This window comes from Lepidochelys kempii, chromosome 1 (assembly GCF_965140285.1).
Source record: "Lepidochelys kempii isolate rLepKem1 chromosome 1, rLepKem1.hap1, whole genome shotgun sequence".
Lineage (NCBI taxonomy): Eukaryota > Metazoa > Chordata > Testudines > Cheloniidae > Lepidochelys > Lepidochelys kempii.
Genome location: NC_136380.1, coordinates 295,519,046 through 295,537,234, shown reverse-complemented (window position 1 = coordinate 295,537,234; position 18,189 = coordinate 295,519,046). Strand labels below are relative to the sequence as shown.

The following is an 18,189-nucleotide window of genomic DNA, read 5'->3' as shown; positions in this document are numbered from 1 at the left end:
GTAGGTTAGATCTACTTACCGTGGAGTCCACACTACACGATGTTGACAGGAGATGTTCTCCCATTGACTCCCCCTACTCTTCTCGTTCCAGTGGGGTACAGGAGTAGAAAGGAGAGTGATCTGCAGTCGATATAGTCTTCACTAGACCCGCTAAATCAACCGCCGATGCATCAATCGCTGCCCCAGTAAGTGTAGACAAGCCCTTAAAATGACACAGCTCTAAGGACATCTGCTACTTAAGAGGCTGGATGCCCTCTCTCTGCATCATTGTGGTGGTGGCAAATCTCCTCCCCTCCAAGGGATCCTCCATCAGGTCAACCTCATGGAGTTTCCAGTGCAACGAATCCCTTTCTGGGATTTCTTCTTGGAAAAGACCAGTACGGTCCAATGACAAGAGGCCAGCCTCTACATTTGCAATCAGTGAAAATTGTCTAGAATTTCAGGCAATCTAGGGAAGTACTTTTCAAGGATGAGTAGACAAAAAATGTCAAGTTTTGGATTTTGGGGTACCAGCTAGTGGTATTTCCCCGATACAAGTCCCCATAATAGGGTGACAGTGGCTCTTTAAGATGGAGCAGGCCAGTGTTCCTGTGCCTTCTCAGTACACTCCAGTTTGGCTAATTAATTGGGCTTAAAAGAGGGCACCTGGGCCCTAGGTGAGGAGACCAGTGAGAGAGGGAGCTGGTGAATCTGGGCCTTGCTCAGACAGACGGGCAGGCGATGAGAGTTGCCAGAGATTGTATGTTTGGGACCTCAGACATGGCTGAAGGCAGGAGAGCAGCCAGAGGGGTTTGATGGCTGGTCTTCCCCAAGCTAGAGAACTTAAGTAAAGGGCTGAAATTAGAGGAGCAGCAAAGCAACTTACTTGTTGACATATCCAGGGCCAGAAACCTGGACCCCGAGGAACCATGGGAGGGCCAGGGAGAGTCAAGGATGCTTCCCTGGTAAGGATGCTTCCAGCTGTGAGATTGGCTGTTCCCATTGGGAAGAGTGGGATTGTGCTCCAGTTGGAAGGGCTGGGATGGCTGTCCCAGGCCTGAGCAGGACTGACAGAATCTGGGCATGAATGAAGGTGACATGTGGTCAAAGGGTGTGGGGCATTGTGAGACAAAAATGTCAAGTGCTCATAGTGACTGTTTGCACTGGAGGTGCTTTTATGTTGGGATTTTTGTGGTGGATTATTTTGCATAAGGTTTCTAATAATAAACAAACCAGCCCTGAAGAGGGGTATTATTGAGGCAAGAAAGCTTGTGTGAGGTTACTGGAACCAAGGGAAGGAAACTGAAGCAGGGCATACCTGTCATATCTGTCATGCTGTGGCTTGTTGCAGGAGGGCGCTCCAGGCAGGGTCGCTCTATGATAGTCCCATACACTGATACAGCAAGTGCACTTACAGACCTCCAGGACTTACACACGCCACATCTGACATAACGAATAACTATATTTAACAGTTACATACCCCTTTTCATCTTTAAAGCCCTTCACAAACATGAACTAGTGAATGTAAATATCAGTCAACATAACTGTGTCTTGTGTAATTCCCCACACACTTATACAAACATGGTGGAACAGGTTCCTTGCTGCAGCCAAAGGCCTCTCAGTGCCATGGGGGTGGGGAGCAGACAGGAAGTCCGGTGTGGCTCCATGATTCTCTGCCTGTCCCCAGCACAAGTTAGAGCATCATGGCGTTGTTCCTACCTGAACAAACTAGTAATGGTACCCAAGGGGATGTTCACTAGTTGAGGAAAGATGGAATATAGCCATGTCTCCTCCCCCCCACCCCATCTCAGTCCCTGACTAATCCCTGTGGCAAGGGCTGTGTGGAGAGAGAATGGTGTGGGAGATAGATAGCACAGCTCTTCTTTGAGTGATGTCCCTCTGTGTGCTCCGCTTCAGGTGATTATGCACCCGTGCCTCTAGTTGGAGAATTTCAACAACAGTGCCTGATTGGGTAGCACATGCTATTTTCCCGTCTCACACCGGCAGTGGTGGTTAACTTTGCACCCAACTTCCCTCTTCAGTCCCTTCTCAGCCACCCTTGGTCTGAGTCAGAGCTCTGGCAGTGGCTCTGCATGACTTACCTTTAGATACAGGATTAGCAGTATCGTTTGGTAGATAGATTAGTTAGTTAGGAAAAAAAATCTTTTTTCTTTTTCTTCTCCTCGTAAATAATAATAATAATAATATAATAATAACATTCATTCACCCCTCGTGCAGGCAACTTCACCCGAGAATGCTCGGGTCTCTGGGCTTTAAATGTTGCCTCTCCTGCCGAGAGGCAGTTCCAGTCTTGGACGGACATTCCCGGTGTGTCTGCTGCTTGGGGGAAGCTCACGTACCTCAGAAGTGCTTCTATTGCCAAAACCTTAAGGCCTGTGCCAGGAAAGCGAGGGACTTCAAACTAAAACTAATATTTATGGAGAAGTCTCTCTGCCTGCCCTCTGACCCGGGACTGCAAACTTCTCCTGGTCTTCCACCTCAGCTTCTGGCAGACCTCTCTCACAGACCCTGTACTGGAGGGACCAGCCTCCCAAAAAATGGGTGAAGAAGAGAGTTACTACCTCTCCTCCAAAGGGAAATATGAAAAAGATGCATTCTCCAAGTCTCCATCATCAGTACTGACTGTGGCATGGCTGAGTACCTATGAGTCGATAGGATCCTCAGGTAGCGCTAAAACCAAAGACCCTAAGCAGGCAGGCTCACAAAAGGACTGCAGAGACAAGACTGCCCCTTCTACCATGGCTGCAGCAGCTAAACACTCAGTGCTAAGGACCTCTGCAGTGCCTCTTCTTATGGCACATAGTGCAGATTGGCACCAAAGCCTGCTTTACCTCCTTCAGCACAGTCATCTTCGGCACCAATATTCCCAGTGCTGCAACAACTCCCGCTACTGTAATAATTACCGCTGATGCCATCTTCAGCATTGCAACCTTCTGAAACGCAGCAGTTTCTCCAATACAAGGACTTCGTAGTTCCTACAGCACTGGAATCACTGCTTCTTGGTACCAACATAGCTGTGGTACCATTCAGTACCATTATTACACACGCCAACAAACAGACCTGCCCCTCTCTTTCCTAGCGAGGAAGAGGACAATGAGGAGGGAGATGTTTATTCCTCACACTGCTCTTCACTCATCTCGGGAATTGTCAGACCAGACTTACAGAAACAGCAAGGACACCCTTGCAGGGCTGACACCAGGGGTAGTATGGACATCCATGGATGCCACTAACAATGCCATTCCCACCAGAGTGGCCATATTAGGATACATGGACCTTATATATATATAGGCAACATTATTCCAAGCCTCTCAGCACCTCCAGGAAAAGACTAAGATGCTCTCCATCAGCATCAGAGGTGGGGGCCCCCAAGACCCCTGAGGAGACTTTTGAGGAAACAGAGGAGGCTCTAGATCAGAAGGCCATTCCAACAACTAACACCTCCTCCTCTCCAGACGAGGCCATCACGCCTCCACCACCTACAACAGGAGACCATTTTAAACACTTCCAGGAGCTGTTTAAAAGAATTTCAGACACACTCCAAATCCCCCTGGAATAGGTTGCTGAGTCCCAACACAAGTTGTTCGGCATATTACATATCTTAGACTCATCCAAAATTGCCCTCCTCATAAATGCGGCACTCGTGGATCCCACCAAGATAATCTGGCAGACCGCTGCAGCAACCCCTCCTTCTTGTAAAAGGATGGATAAGAAGTACTGTGTCCCATCAAAGGGCCTAGAATTTCTATTCTCACAACCCCAGTCAAACTCATTGGAGGAACAGGGCAGGCAACTCCACTCAAGGACTATCCCATATGATAAAGAATGGAAGATTGGACCTCTTTGGTCACAAAGCCCACCTTGCAGTTCAGAACAGCCAATTATGAAGCATTGATGGCAAAATACAATCACACAAATTACTCCAAAATGTCCCAATTTATTGACCTCATCCCTGAAGATAAAAAAAGAACACTTTAAGTGAGTCATCTCTGAAGGCCATCTCCTGGCAAGAACAGCTCTGCAGGTATCCTTAGATGCAGCAGACACGGCGGCAAGATCTATCACAAACACCATAGTGATGCAGTGTGCCCCTTGGCTCCACTTCTCTGGGCTCCCAAAGGAGTACAATCCACCACAGAGGATCTGCCTTTGGAGGACCAAAATTATTTGCAGGTAAGACCGATGAAAGACTCCACACATTGAAAGACTCTAGAGTGATTCTTTGGTCTTTAGGCATCTACACACCTGCACAAAAACAAGGCAGATATTACCCATCACAGTGTTCACAACTGGCGCCTTACACACAACTGCAAAGGCAGTACAACATCCAGAGGCAGAGGCAAAGACCCTGTAACAGGGTGGAACTCGCCACCATGGCGCCTCCCGCTGGCTGTCCTGGGAATTAGCTCTCAGCCCTGCCAGTCTGCCTTCAGCTAGTTGTGTCAGGCCTGCCATCACTGCTGTCTCCACTCTTTGGACTCACATTGCTCCCTGGACCACAGCATCCTCTTCTGGGCACGGTCCTCTGGCTATGCCCCAACTCCGGTATCTCCCTGCTTCCGGGGGACCAGCAGTCCTTAGTCCCGCCACTTGCTTCAGTGGCCAACTGCAGTCTAAGGTCCAGCCCCTCGCCTCAGGAGAAAACTGCAGTCTGAATACTGGCCACTTTCCTCATTGGCAAGCGGGATGCGGGCGGGACCCAGGACACCCGCTACTCTGGGTCCCGACCCAGGGACCCTATAGCCAGCAGCCACCTACTGTCCTCTTCCAACCTGCTGCCTATTTTCCCTGGGCCACTTCCCTCATAGCCCTAGCCCCTCTCAGCCCTTGTAGCAGCCTAGCACTGGTCAGCCAGCAGCTCACCCTCACACTCTGCTGCCCCTGCCCAGCACTGCTCTATCTATGGTGCTTCTTCAGGCAGCCAGTCCTCCTCCCTTGCCTTCCAGGGAGAGACTCCCTTTTGCTCTGTTGAGCAGCCCTTTATATATGGCCCTTGCCAGCCCTGATTGGTTGCTCCAGCAAGCCTTCCCCCATTGGTGGGTTCAATAAGCCCTTTCCTGATTTGTGGGTTCTGCGCAGCCTCCCTGGTGCTTCTTTTAACGCCTTCTTCTTCCTGTGTGGGGCAGCTGCCCCAACACATACCCACAAGACATAGGCCTCTCCCATCTCAACCTCCTATGTCGCAACAATCTGGATCGAAACATCAAATTTGAGGGTTTGGTCGAGGGTCCGAGAGACTTCCCCCAATTCCAGGTGCTCCACTACCCACCCTCCTCCCCTTTACTTCAGAGTTCTCAGAAGGATCTCGGTGATAGAGAAAGAACTGGGGGAGGTTTGTTGCACACCACTTGTTAACTACCACTGCCGGCATGAGACTGGGCATTGCTGTTGAAATTCTCTGACTAGATGTGCAGCGGCGCACGATCGCCTCAAGTGGACACCCACAAGAGAGACACATCTCAAAGAACCTCAGTTACAGCACAGGGTGAATAACCTTCTCATCTACACCTGCTAGGGATTCCCCTACAACATGGTAACTCCCAGCAGGTGGGAGAGGCCCAGATTCCATCCCATTTGCACTACCTGCTTTGTGCAAAAGGAGCAAAGGGAAGAGAATGTAATCTTTCATATTGCACACAATTTCTAGGCATTACACAGAGAAAAGGAGAAGGATGTGGGTGGTGGTGGTCGGGGACTCTCTCCTCAGGCGGACCGAGTCATCTATCTGCCGCCCTGACCGGGAAAACCAAGAAGTCTGCCGCTTGCCAGGAGCTAGGATTCATGATGTGACGGAGAGACTGCCGAGACACATCAAGACCTCCAATTGCTACCCCTTCCTGCTTCTCCACGTGGGCACCAATGATACTGCCAAGAATGACCTTGAGCGGATCACTGCAGACTATGTGGCTCTGGGAAGAAGGATAAAGGAGTTTGAGGCGCAAGTGGTATTCTCGTCCATCCTCCCTGTGGAAGGAAAAGGCCTGGGTAGAGACCGTCGAATTATGGAAGTCAACAAATGGCTACACAGGTGGTGTCAGAGAGAAGGCTTTGGATTCTTTGACCCTGGGACGGTGTTCCAAGGAGGAGTGCTAGGCAGAGACGGGCTCCACCTAACAAAGAGAGGGAAGAGCATCTTCACAAGCAGGCTAGCTAACCAAGTGAGGAGCGCTTTAAACTAGGTTCACCGGGGGAAGGAGACCAAAGCCCTGGGGGATGTGGGATACCAGGAAGAAGCACAAGCAGGAGAGCGCGAGAGGGGAGAGCTCCCGCCTCATACTAAGAAAGCAGGACAAACAGCAAGTTATCTCAAGTGCCTATACACAAATGCAAGAAGCCTGGGAAACAAGCAGGGAGAACTGGAAGTCCTGGCACAGTCAAGGAATTATGATGTGATTGGAATAACAGAGACTTGGTGGGATAACTCATATGACTGGAGCACTGTCATGGATGGATATAAACTGTTCAGGAAGGACAGGCAGGGCAGAAAAGGTGGGGGAGTTGCATTGTATGTAAGAGACCAATATGACTGCTCAGAGCTCTGGTTTGAAACTGCAGAAAAACCTGAGTGTCTGTGGATTAAGTTTAGAAGCATGAGCAACAAGGGTGATGTCATGGTGGGAGTCTGCTATAGACCACCGGACGAGGGGGATGAGGTGGACGAGGCTTTCTTCCAGCAACTAACGGAAGTTACTAGATCGCAGGCCCTGGTTCTCATGGGAGACTTCAATCACCCTGATATCTGCTGGGAGAGCAATACAGCGGTGCACAGACAATCCAGGATGTTTTTGGAAAATGTAGGGGACAATTTCCTGGTTCAAGTGCTGGAGGAACCAACTAGGTGCAGAGCTTTTCTTGACCTGCTGCTCACAAACCGGGAAGAATTAGTAGGGGAAACAAAAGTGGATGGGAACCTGGGAGGCAGTGACCATGAGATGGTTGAGTTCAGGGTCCTGACACAAGAAAGAAAGGACAACAGCAGAATACAGACCCTGGACTTCAGAAAAGCAGACTTTGACTCCCTCAGGGAACTGATGGGCAGGATCCCCTGGGAGAATAACATGAGGGGGAAAAAGAAAAGGAGTACTTGTGGCACCTTAGAGACTAACCAATTTATTTGAGCATAAGCTTTTGTGAGCTACAGCTCACTTCATCGGATGCATACTGTGGAAAGTTTAGAAGATCTTTTTATACACACAAAGCATCCGATGAAGTGAGCTGTAGCTCACGAAAGCTTATGCTCAAATAAATTGGTTAGTCTCTAAGGTGCCACAAGTACTCCTTTTCTTTTTGCGAATACAGACTAACACGGCTGTTACTCTGAAACCTATCATGAGGGGGAAAGGAGTCCAGGAGAGCTGGCTGTATTTTAAAGAATCCTTATTGAGGTTACAGGGACAAACCATCCCGATGTGTAGAAAGAATAGTAAATATGGCAGGTGACCAGCTTGGCTTAACAGTGAAATCCTTGCTGATCTTAAACACAAAAAAGAAGCTTACAAGAAGTGGAAGACTGGACAAATGACCAAGGAAGAGTATAAAAATATTGCTCGGGCATGCAGGAGTGAAATCAGGAAGGCCAAATCACACCTGGAGTTGCAACCAGCAAGAGATGTTACGAGTAACAAGAAGGGTTTCTTCAGGTATGTTAGCAACAAGAAGAAAGTCAAGGAAAGTGTGGGCCCCTTACTGAATGAGAGAGGCAACCTAGTGACAGAGGATGTGGAAAAAGCTAATGTACTCAATGCTTTTTTTGCCTCTGTCTTCAGGAACAAGGTCAGCTCCCAGACTGCTGCACTGGGCAGCATAGCATGGGGAGGAGGTGACCAGCCCTGTGGAGAAAAAAGTGGTTCGGGACTATTTAGAAAAGCTGGACGAGCACAAGTCCATGGGGCCAGATGCGCTGCATCCGAGAGTGCTAAAGGAGTTGGCGGATGTGATTGCAGAGCCATTGGCCATTATCTTTTGAAAACTCATGGCGATTGGGGGAGGTCCCGGACAACTAGAAAAAGGCTAATGTAGTGCCCATCTTTAAAAAAGGGAAGAAGAAGGATCCTGGGAACTACAGGCCAGTCAGCCTCACCTCAGTCCCTGGAAAAATCATGGAGCAGGTCCTCAGGGAATCAATTCTGAAGCACTTAGAGGAGAGGAAAGTGCTCAGGAACAGTCAGCATGGGTTCACCAAGGGCAAGTCATGCCTGACTAATCTAATTGCCTTCTATGATGAGATAACTGGCTCTGTGGATGAGGGGAAAGCAGTGGATGTGTTGTTCCTTGACTTTAGCAAAGCTTTTGACACGGTCTCCCACAGTATTCTTGCCAGTAAGTTAAAGAAGTATGGGCTGGACAAATGGACGATAAGATGGATAGAAAGTTGGCTAGATTGTCGGGCTCAACGGGTAGTGATCAATGGCTCCATGTCTAGTTGGCAGCCAGTATCAAGTGGAGTGCCCCAAGGGTTGGTCCTTGGGCCGGTTTTGTTCAATATCTTCATTAATGATCTGGAGGATGGTGTGCATTGCACCCTCAGCAAGTTTGCAGATGACACTAAACTGGGAGGAGAGGTAGATACGCTGGAGGGTAGGGATAGGATACAGAGGGCCCTAGACAAATTAGAGGATTGGGCCAGAAGAAATCTGATGAGGTTCAACAAGGACAAGTGCAGAGTCCTGCACTTAGGACAGAAGAATCCCATGCACCACTACAGACTAGGGACCGAATGGCTCGGCAGCAGTTCTGCAGGGGTTACAGTGGACGAGAAGCTGGATATGAGTCAACAGTGTGCCCTTGTTGCCAAGAAGACCAATGGCATTTTGGGGTGTATAAGTAGGGGCATTGCCAGCAGATCAAGGGAAGTGATCATTCCCCTCTATTCGACATTGGTGAGGCCTCATCTGGAGTACTGTATCCAGTTTTGGGCCCCACACTACAAGAAGGATGTGGAAAAATTGGAAAGCGTCCAGCGGAGGGCAACAAAAATGATTAGGGGACTGGAACACATGACTTATGAGGAGAGGCTGAGGGACCTGGGATTGTTTAGTCTGCAGAAGAGAAGAATGAGGGGGGATTTGATAGCTGCTTTCAACTACGTGGAAGGAACTTCCAAAAAGGATGGATCTAGACTGTTCTCAGTGGTAGCAGATGACCGAACGAGGAGTAATGGTCTCAAGTTGCAGTGGGGGAGGTTTAGGTTGGATATTAGGAAAAACTTTTTGACTAGGAGGGTGATGAAGTACTGGAATGCGTTACCTAGGGAGGTGGTAGAATCTCCTTCCTTAGAGGTTTTTAAGGTCAGGCTTGACAAAGCCCTGGCTGGGATTATTTAGTTGGGGATTGGTCCTGCTTTAAGGAGGGGGTTGGACTAGATGACCTCCTGAGGTCCCTTCCAACCCTGATATTCTATGATTCTATGAAAAGAAGGCTATTGGCTGAGCTGCCTACAAAATTAGGAGATCTTCTCCTGCCACAATAAGAGCTACATGACTTTCCCAGGGACTTCTGAACATGTTTGAAACAATTGGAATAAGATGGGTGGGGGATGGTCATACTAAGGGCTTGTCTACACTACGTGTTGGATCAGAGGGCAGCGATCAATCCAGTTTGAGGGGGAGAGTTGATTATCTAGTAAAGATGCGATAAATCAACCGCTGAGTGCTCTCCTGTTGACTCCGGTACTCCACCAGAACGAGAAGCGCAAGCGGAGTCGATGGCAGAGTGTTAGCTGTCGATTTACCGCAGTGAAGACACCACTAGATCTAAGTAAGTTGATCTAAGTACGTCGACTTCAGCTAAGCTATTCACGTAGCTGAAGTTGCGTATCTTAGATTGACCCCGTGCCGTAGTGTAGACAAGCTGAAAGACTATTTATCTGGTGGATTCACTAGCTGAACAGCGAAGGTGAACAGTTACAATTGCAAGTTAAGTACTGTATATCTTATTTTGGCTTCAGTTGCTATTATATCAAGTGCACAGTTCCCTCCACCAATGACACCGCATATACCATTTGCCAAGGGAGCTGTACTGACAGCCCAGTGTCAGGAACAAAGTGTGCTGTGCGGGGATGAAAGATCTCTGAATCAGCTTTGCTCCTGGAACGTGTGTCTCAGATTACACTTCCTGTTATATCTTTGTTGTGGTAACCTGTTACAAAAACCAAACAAGCACCTTCCACGTTACATAATGCACAGCGGCTTGTAGGGATTGCTTATGAGAAACAGTAAATTCAAACAACTGTGTTCACTGTTTGTATCTATGCCCGTCACTCCATCTTCTAAGTCTCAAAATCTAGTACACAAAAATTAAATATATGTAAACTAAAGGACCTACAAACTTTATACTTATTCTTCTGTACTCCCACATCTATTGTTAAAATACATTTTTTACAAACAGATGTATTGATACAAGTTTGATTTCCAACTATCAAAGTAATAATAGTCTGTTACTTTTTCTGTGTTCATTTGCCTTTATTGATCCATGTGTCTTCTGCTTATTACATCATTTACATTTATAACCTCTGCAAAACTTATTAATTGTGCCTTCTTGAATATATTCCTTCAAAGCCCAGATAAATGGTTGTAAACAAACTGACTATTGAAAAATATAATATGAATATAGAAAACATGGGTGTAGCCAGAGAGCCAGCCCCCCTCTCCCCCCTCAGACCAGCATTGCTGGAAACACAGGAGGAAGCCGGAACAGGGCACTTAACATATATTCCAGCACAGCCTTTGAAGCTGTGAAAAGCACAGGTGTGCTGCTACAATGTGCCTCTGGGAACATATACAACGATTAAGCTCACAGCAGGCAGAGGCCCTGTGACAGACATGGCTCTTAGCCCCTACTAAATAGTGTGATGCACGCACACCAACATCCTAGGTGGGAAAATATTTACCCTGATAAAAGAAATGTCCAGTAGTCGAAACTTATTGTTTCTCTCCCTTGCAAGTGTAAACTACTCTTGTGAAAGCTGGCGTCACCCCGACAGACCAACCTCAATTTGGCATAAGAAAGGAGAAAGAGAATAAAGGAGTACAGAGGTATAAGTAGGGGACCTACAGCACCATGATTTTGGAGTGCTTTTCACTATCTATCTGCTGGTCAGATAAGTGACAGCCTCCCAAGGCTTCTGCAGCTAAGAGGGTCCCTAAGCCTTGTCCCTTATTCGTCTTTCCGCGGAATTGAGTGACCAATCCTGGCTTGGCACTGCTGGAATCGAGAGATGCAAAGAGGGTAAGAAGCACCCACACCTGATCTCCTATCTTTAGTGTACACATATTTTGAAATAGAGCTCTATACTTTGTTTTCTTTCTTTGGGATTGTGGCTTCAGTTTTGTAACTTGTTTGTGTGTGTAACATCTCTACATTTAAATAAGTAGGCACTAGCAATTTTGTAACCACATGATTAGAATCTAGCTTAATAAATTTTGGTAACCATTTGTGCATAAGCCTGACTTGTTTTCTCTGGTTTACTGTAAAGCAGCCAACACAATTAAAGAACCTCAGCCGTTTTGGCTCTAAAGCCTGGCCATTAGGTGAGAGTACTAAGAGCCTAGCGTTGAGTTGTGCCGCCTCCACGGGGCAAACTCTTGGGGCACCTGTCAGTCAATCCTGGCTGCCCGCTGCGAAGGAGCTCTGAGCTCTAGCAGTTAAAGTCACGGGTGTGGAAAGGCTCTTAGTGCTGCCATTGGGGCACCTGTCAGCCTAGCCCGGGCTGCCCGCCGCGAAGGGACAGTGCGTCCTAACGGTTAAAGTCACGGATGGTATAAACGGGCATAGCTGGCACCTCACCAAACATCCTTGGCCGTCGGCTAACAATGGGTCAACAGATCCTCATGTCAGGTGCAAGAGTAAAAATCTGTGCATCCTCTTGAACAGTTGTTTAATTTGCTCATATTTCTGTAGATTTAATTAAAACACACCTAAGTTAAACTGTTAAAGGAGTATTTTAAAATCCACATATACTGTACTTCATTTAAAAATAGTTTGTTCTGCAGAATTATATGTGACTTTATAGAAAAGGTCTCCTCCTTCTCTATTTTATTTTTTATGTTAAATAATTACATGCTTTAAATTTATTGCACATAAAACTGATTACACAACTGTGCTGATCACACTAATAGCACTGTCTTTGGGCAGAGAGGCACTTTGCAATCTCCTCCATATGGTTCTTCTAGTACAGACTAGTCCTGGGGTAAAATCCTGGCCAGCTGAAGTCAGTAGTAAAACTCCCATTGACTTCAAGAAGAAGGGTGAAATCCTGATCCTGTTATACACCCTTGCTATGTAATAACTAGGACCGGCTCTAGGCACCAGCAAAGCAAGCACGTGCTTGGGGCGGCAAATTTCCAGGGGCGGCATTCCGGCCACCCTTTTTTTTTTTCTTTTTTCGGGGCAGTTGCGCTCTCGGAGCTGTGCCACTTAGACAGGGTGAGAGCGCCACGTCCCCAGCCACAGCGGGAAGGGGAAGCCCCAGCCAGGGATGCTGAGCTGCCAGGGCCCAGCCGCTACCTGGGGAGGAGAGGGCAAGTCCTGCCGGGGAGCCAGGGCTGTGCCGCCTGATCTACGCACTGGCTGCTGCGCTGCCTTGTGCCACCCCTTATATTGGGGTGACATCACTCCCTCCGCTTCCAGCGCTGTCTGCAAGCCCCAGCCCTATCTGAGCTTGGGGTGGCAAATTTTTTGCTTGGGGCAGCAAAAACCTAGAGCCGGCCCTGGTAATAGCACTTAAGTTTTTTGCTACTTTAACTATAACATAGTTAAAGCAGAAACCTTTCTTTAGCATAGATGCAGGTATACCGGTATAAAAGTGCTTATATCGATTCACAGATTCCAAGGGCAGAAAGAACCTCTGTGATCATCTAGTCACACAGGCCATAGAATGCCTCCAAAATAATTCCTAGAGCAGAACTTTTAGACAAAGATCCAGTCTTGCTTTATAAATTGTCAATGATGGAGAATCCATCATGACCTTTGGTAAATTGTTCCAATGGTTAATTACCCTCACTGTTAAAAATGTACACCTTATTTCTGAACTGTCTAACTTCAACTTACAGCCATTAGATCCTGTTATAACTTTCTCTGCTAGATTGAAGAGCCCATTATTAAATATTTGTTCCCCATGCGTGTACTTCTAGACTGTGACCAGGTCTCCCCTTAACTTACTCTTTGTTTAAATTCAACATATTGAGCACCTTGTGTCTATCACTAATCCTTTAATCATTCTTGTGGCTCTTCTCTGAACCTTCTCCAGTTTTTCAACATCCTTCTTGAATTGTGGACTCCTTAACTGAACGCAGTATTCCAGCAGAGGTTGCATCAGTGCCAAATACAGAAGTAAACTAACCTCTTCTACTTGAGGCCACAGGGTCACTCTGGCAGCTCATGTTCAGCTGATTATCCACTATTACTCTTAAATCTTTTTCAGAGTTACTGCTTCCCAGGATAGGGTCCTCCATTCCATAAGTATGGCCTACAGTCTTTGTCCAATTTACAGATAGTCATGTTAAAACACACATTGTTTGCTTGTGCCCAGCTTACCATACTATAAAACTATAAGACGAGAGACAAGAGACAACAGGTAGATACAGACAGATGGGAGAATACAAGGAAACAAGTTGTCACATTAAGCCACAGCCCTGTGTTGGCAGTGGTGAGCCTTCCTTCTCCAGCAGGAGCTCTGCAAGGAATTGTACCAACAGGATTGGGCCATCCTTACACTGCCTAGATGCAAGGACTCCTGCTGTCCTGGCAGTAGGCCGAGAGTGGAGGGAAATGGGGAATAACTCCTTGTTTTCTCTTGCCCTGGTGCAACAGCACAGAGAAAGACACAGGCTAGACCTATGTAGTCATTTAATCAGGCTATTTCTTTAATTTTGTAGAGAATTTTTAATCTGAGAATTAATCCCTTTATTTTCTCTGGATGCACTATGAGAAATGGATTTCTAAAGACCAGCTCTTAAAATTATTTGCTTATACCCTGGAAATGTTGTTTCTGTCAAATACCACAGGCTTGACTATGAATGTGAGCAGGCAATTGGGGAACCAGTGCCACTGGCAGCGTATTGAAACAGCATCAACAACTTTAACATAGAACCTCCTGTAGAAGTGAAGTGAGAAAGGTAAGAAGCAAGACTCTGTGTTGTCCAGTAGCGTCAGTGATTTTCCCAGGAGGACAACCCAGACTGACACTTTGCTATTCTTCAGGAGTTGCTGTTATGGCTGGCCAGTATCCTAGCAACAGCTGCAGAGATAGTATCAGCAACATCATGCCTTGGTTAAACTGGCTTTGGATGAGACCTTACCAAGTCTATGAAAATGGGAGCCATAACAGGGATGGTCAGTGGCCATTTATCTTCTCTCCGGTGATTCTGTTTTCATTGTTCTAGTCTGGTAGCCTCTGGCCATGGCTGAGCTGCCGAGTAGATAAGGTTGCACAGATCTAGCACATGTAAAAGAGCCAACATATTGTAATGACAGTTTTGTGTTTGTAGCTTGTGCTGTCGTGCAGTGAAATTATACCTGCCCAAACAATATGGAGAGATACTCTTCTGTGAACTAATAGACAGCTTTATTAAGTGCTCGGGGCACAGCCAGACATACTTGGCTCCTAGGTCAAGAAAGCACAGGCAAGCTTAATTCTGTTTCACTTTTGTGATGATGGTAATATAACCACAGTATGAACAATGGACTTTTTAGTGTAATTGCAGCTTGTGAATGATTTGAAATGAAAAAAATTACTGATGACTGTGCCCAATGCCCAGCTGTTATACAGTAGCTCATATGCTCCCCTCTTTTCCACAGAGCAGTTGGGCATGAATCGTGCTGCAACGGGGTTTGAGGAAATGGTGTACAAAGAGGGGAGAGGGTGTGTTACCAGGGCACTATAAAGCTGCAACCAATCCTTCTGCAGAAGAGCTGCTATGTGGCCAAAATTTGTGCAGCTGATGGAGGTGTTGGGGGGAAAGTGATGGAGCAGTTGCAAACCTTCCATTGACTTCGGGTGTAGTTGAGGTGGTGATTTAATTGTCTTGTACCCAGTCTCGTAATGTCCAGTTTCTTCCATCTTGAAGTATGAATTTCCAAGTCCGCTCCTGCAATAGGTTGTTGTTACTCACGTTGAAAGCACCACGTTCTGCCACTGTGCAGCCACCGTTCAGAACAAGTACTTAAATGGCCCCAATCCCTCACTGATATAAAACCGTGTAGCTGAAAATCTGGCCCTAATGTTTATAAAAAATCAGCATTTTTCAGGTAAATGTTGTAACAGAAGGCACTTAGTACCTGATCCAATGTCTATTTAAGTTAGTGGAAAGGCTCCCACTACCTTCACTGGGCTTTGGATTGGACTCTGACACATTGTCTTTTCTAATATTAAAATACCCAGTTAAAAGTGAAAAAATAAGGGGAAAATGCACCCCTGTTGGTAGTGCCTGAACTTTGTTACCATCTGGTGTCTGTTTGGTGGCCTCAGTCCAGTTCCCAGTGGGAAGATAGCTAAATGTCTCTCAAAAAAGAACACCACAACTGGTACTAGTTGGTATAGCCGCTGCCAGTGTCTGGAAAGAGGTCCTGGGTTGTACTGAGATGGAGATGAGCTAAACTCTGAAACCTAAAGATAGTACTGCAATATCAGGTTTGAACCACATTAGTGGAGTGGAAACTTGTACTGCTACTTCTCAAGCTGTACCTGTTTAGTTAGTAAATAATAATACCTTGCTCATATACAGTTCTTTCCATCAATAGATCTCAAAACACTTCAGAAAGGAGACAGGCATCGTTACCATTTTACAGTTGGAGAAACTGAGGCATAGAGAAGTGGAGCGGCTGGTCCAATGGATTCCCAGTCACGTGATTTATCCCCTAGGCAACATTGTCTAGAGCACTTCATTTTCCCAGGCTGTCAAGCCAACCTGTTGCACAAATGCTAAATTCACACTCACAAATTAAAACCTGTTTTAAAATGAAAAAAAAAACAACAACAAAAAACCCCAAAAAAACCATAGTGAAAGATTTAAGACCATATGTGAGCTCTGAAACTATTGATTTAAATATGAAGCTGTCATTCCACGCCCTAAACCGGTATACTTTTAAAGCTTCTATTGAGTTAAGAAATTGTGATTTACATCAAGCAAACTAACTAAAAGCACATGATGTTCTGTTTGCTATGTACTGCACCTTTAAAGCCGGCTGCTGTGGGGGGCAACTGTGAAGCTGCCGCTATTGTGCCTGAGGTAAAATTTTACAGAGTTAGTCAATGTGCGTGCTCTTTCGCTGACACTTTGCATTCGTTCTTTCTTCAGTCATTTTCATAGATTCATAGATATTAAGGTCAGAAGGGACCATTATGATCATCTAGTCTGACCTCCTGCACAGTGCAGGCCACAGAATCTCACCCACCCACTCCATTTTCCTGCATGTTCAGATAAATCACCCCAAAATGGAAAATCGAAAACACAGATACAACATAATTTGCTATTAGAGTTTATAGAAAACAGTTCATGACAGAACATAATTGCAATGACTGGCAATGCCTGTCGGTTTGGGGACAAGTTTAAAATTAAAAATAGGATTTCTCATGAGAGAGGATATTTCCCCCCAGGTAGAATTAGTAAGATTTTTTTCTTTCCATGGGGCCAGATTCTACCACCCTTCCCTCTGGTGGGTAACACCAGCAGAGACACAAATCAGTGCATTCCATCTCAAAAACCAAGAGGCCAAACATGAACTCAACCTCAGCTGGCTTGGAATAAAATTGACTCATTCTGTAAACCCTATATACCTTGCTGGTGCTCTTGGCAGCACATTTTGCTTCAGAGCCCCCGTCTAGAAGGTGAGCATATGAAACAGCATTCTCAGCAAGTTGGGTGCATCCAAGTAGGGTGCAGACTTGTCCCCTCTGCAGTCAACAGCACGAGCAGTGTGCTACTTTTGCTGCTTAGAGGTGGTCAGTGTTTTGGTACAGGATTTTAAAGAAGGATCGCGTATCAATTCAATAATACTACTAACAATGTTAAGGGGAGGTTTCGAAGGGCAGCTATGCACCCCGCTCCCATTGACTTTCAGTGAGAATTGGGCACCTAATTCTTTTTTGACTCTTATGTAATGATGTTTTCCAGAGACAGTGCAGTGGACAAGATGTCCTGTCATCTGTTAAAGCTAAAAAATTGTTCTTAGCGAAATCTGGGCAAAATAAGGAGTAACACAAAAGGGCAGGATATTAAAAAAACTATTGCAGTTCATCGTCACTGATTGCTTACACATTTAAAACAGGAATGCCTGTAGAGGTTGCTTCAATGGAAGCGTCCTGTTTAACTAAATGGTACAGTGCTCTGGTGAGGGAGAGAATCAGCCTCACGAAATCTATTGTCTTTGGAGTTTATTACTATAACCTATTTATTTCTTACAATTAAACACTAAAAGACTGGCTTTTTTCCCACTTAAGGCTTTGGCCTGTTGGAGCCAATGGATCGTGCTTTAAAGTACCTTCTTACAGAAGCAGTTTATTATGTTGTTGTTCTGAATGGAATCTACAGAAAATGAGATCCAAAATTACACTAAGTTGCTAATGTTTGGTAACTGGAGAAGAATCAGAAGAATTTGAAAGTTAAGAATGTGTTCATTTCAGATAGCTCTCTTCATCTTGAATGATCCCAGTCTCTTGTAAACTGGAGTTCTGCTTGCTGTGTGTGGACATTAAAGATGCATTTTGTAAGAAGGGGTGTTTGCTCAAAGTCCTTTTGCTAAAATATCTCCCTGCTGTTGTGTAGGGCAGTGTGCACTGGTTGGGTTCCATCTCCCTAGCTCCAGAAGTGGCTCTATTTTAGCGGTACAGAAATAGATCTGTGTATATATTTCTACACTAGTAGCAAAATCCTGCTTTCTACCCTCACAAGTAATCCCACTGCTAGGCCTGACCTAAATCCCTAGATCAAAATGCCCCCAGACTATGGACTTGCAAATGTCTGTGGGACAGGATCCCCTCTGATGGGCATCATAAGACTTGATGGAGCAGGGATCCCCTTCAGAGGACTGTGTATACCAACCCATTTAAAAATTTTGGGCACTCCTTTAAAAAAACAAACAAAAACAAATAAATACGATCGCGCTATATGACCCTTCATCATTCATTACCATCCCCCTCAATTTACACTGCCTATCCAACTCTGCCCACTTGTTTTGTTTTGCAATGGAAATATC

General features: G+C 46.0%; 1 long non-coding RNA gene across 3 annotated transcripts in view; it reads left to right on the top strand.

Annotated features, from left to right (window-relative positions):
- The window catches only part of LOC140905183 (uncharacterized), a 111,528-nt gene that overhangs the window by 15,745 nt on the left and 77,594 nt on the right, over positions 1 to 18,189 (top strand). The window contains exon 1 of one of the 3 annotated variants that reach the window (XR_013635202.1): positions 14,203 to 14,328. The exons of the other annotated variants lie outside the window; for them this stretch is intronic. This is a non-coding gene — a long non-coding RNA (uncharacterized LOC140905183). Of the gene's footprint in view, positions 1 to 14,202; positions 14,329 to 18,189 lie in introns of those variants that run through there. 3 annotated transcript variants of the gene reach the window in all.